The sequence below is a fragment of the Musa acuminata genome, unplaced genomic scaffold (assembly GCF_036884655.1).
Source record: "Musa acuminata AAA Group cultivar baxijiao unplaced genomic scaffold, Cavendish_Baxijiao_AAA HiC_scaffold_438, whole genome shotgun sequence".
NCBI classification, from domain to species: Eukaryota; Viridiplantae; Streptophyta; class Magnoliopsida; order Zingiberales; family Musaceae; genus Musa; species Musa acuminata.
Window position 1 is genome coordinate 32,501 of NW_027020685.1, and position 2,500 is coordinate 35,000.

The following is a 2,500-nucleotide window of genomic DNA, read 5'->3' on the forward strand; positions in this document are numbered from 1 at the left end:
AGCGAGAGGCAGCACCGTCCCTGCTATACGAAAGCCCCATCCAGCCCTGTGCCACCCGGGGGGTTCCAGGGTGCTGAGATGGCTGACGTTTTGCTCCGCTCACGACGGTCGCCGCGGCACGCAAGAACAGGCCAAAAACTGGCCAAAACAGCCCAAAAACGGGCCAAAACTGGCCATTTTTTGCTGCGCGAGCGAGCGGAGAGCGGCGAACAGCGAGCGAAGCGCGAGGCAGCACCGTCCCTGCTATACGAAAGCCCCATCCAGCCCTGTGCCACCCGGGGGGTTCCAGGGTGCTGAGATGGCTGACATTTTGCTCCGCTCACGACGGTCACCGCGCCACACAAGAACAGCCCAAAAACAGGCCAAAACAGCCCAAAAACGGGCCAAAACTGGCCATTTTTGGCTGCGCGAGCGAGCGGCGAGCGGCGAACAGCGAGCGAAGCGAGAGGCAGCACCGTCCCTGCTATACGAAAGCCCCATCCAGCCCTGTGCCACCCGGGGGGTTCCAGGGTGCTGAGATGGCTGACGTTTTGCTCCGCTCACGACGGTCACCGCACCACGCAAGAACAGGCCAAAAACTGGCCAAAACAGCCCAAAAACGGGCCAAAACTGGCCATTTTTGGCTGCGCGAGCGAGCGGCGAGCGGCGAACAGCGAGCGAAGCGAGAGGCAGCACCGTCCCTGCTATACGAAAGCCCCATCCAGCCCTGTGCCACCCGGGGGGTTCCAGGGTGCTGAGATGGCTGACGTTTTGCTCCGCTCTCGACGGTCACCGCGCAATGCAAGAACAGGCCAAAAACTGGCCAAAACGGCCCAAAAACGGGCCAAAACTGGCCATTTTTGGCTGCGCGAGCGGCGAGCGGCGGACAGCGAGCGAAGCGAGAGGCAGCACCGTCCCTGCTATACGAAAGCCCCATCCAGCCCTGTGCCACCCGGGGGGTTCCAGGGTGCTGAGATGGCTGACGTTTTGCTCCGCTCTCGACGGTCACCGCGCAATGCAAGAACAGGCCAAAAACTGGCCAAAACGGCCCAAAAACGGGCCAAAACTGGCCATTTTTGGCTGCGCGAGCGAGCGGCGAGCGGCGGACAGCGAGCGAAGCGAGAGGCAGCACCGTCCCTGCTATACGAAAGCCCCATCCAGCCCTGTGCCACCCGGGGGGTTCCAGGGTGCTGAGATGGCTGACGTTTTGCTCCGCTCTCGACGGTCACCGCGCAATGCAAGAACAGGCCAAAAACTGGCCAAAACGGCCCAAAAACGGGCCAAAACTGGCCATTTTTGGCTGCACGAGCGAGCGGCGAGCGGCGGACAGCGAGCGAAGCGAGAGGCAGCACCGTCCCTGCTATACGAAAGCCCCATCCAGCCCTGTGCCACCCGGGGGGTTCCAGGGTGCTGAGATGGCTGACGTTTTGCTCCGCTCTCGACGGTCACCGCGCAATGCAAGAACAGGCCAAAAACTGGCCAAAACGGCCCAAAAACGGGCCAAAACTGGCCATTTTTGGCTGCACGAGCGAGCGGCGAGCGGCGGACAGCGAGCGAAGCGAGAGGCAGCACCGTCCCTGCTATACGAAAGCCCCATCCAGCCCTGTGCCACCCGGGGGGTTCCAGGGTGCTGAGATGGCTGACGTTTTGCTCCGCTCTCGACGGTCACCGCGCAATGCAAGAACAGGCCAAAAACTGGCCAAAACGGCCCAAAAACGGGCCAAAACTGGCCATTTTTGGCTGCACGAGCGAGCGGCGAGCGGCGGACAGCGAGCGAAGCGAGAGGCAGCACCGTCCCTGCTATACGAAAGCCCCATCCAGCCCTGTGCCACCCGGGGGGTTCCAGGGTGCTGAGATGGCTGACGTTTTGCTCCGCTCTCGACGGTCACCGCGCAATGCAAGAACAGGCCAAAAACTGGCCAAAACGGCCCAAAAACGGGCCAAAACTGGCCATTTTTGGCTGCACGAGCGAGCGGCGAGCGGCGGACAGCGAGCGAAGCGAGAGGCAGCACCGTCCCTGCTATACGAAAGCCCCATCCAGCCCTGTGCCACCCGGGGGGTTCCAGGGTGCTGAGATGGCTGACGTTTTGCTCCGCTCTCGACGGTCACCGCGCAATGCAAGAACAGGCCAAAAACTGGCCAAAACGGCCCAAAAACGGGCCAAAACTGGCCATTTTTGGCTGCGCGAGCGAGCGGCGAGCGGCGGACAGCGAGCGAAGCGAGAGGCAGCACCGTCCCTGCTATATACGAAAGCCCCATCCAGCCCTGTGCCACCCGGGGGGTTCCAGGGTGCTGAGATGGCTGACGTTTTGCTCCGCTCACGACGGTCACCGCACCACGCAAGAACGGACCAAAAACAGGCCAAAACAGCCCAAAAACGGGCCAAAACTGGTCATTTTTGGCTGCGCGAGCGAGCGGCGAGCGGCGAACAGCGAGCGAAGCGTGAGGCAGCACCGTCCCTGCTATACGAAAGCCCCATCCAGCCCTGTGCCACCCGGGGGGTTCCAGGGTGCTGAGATGG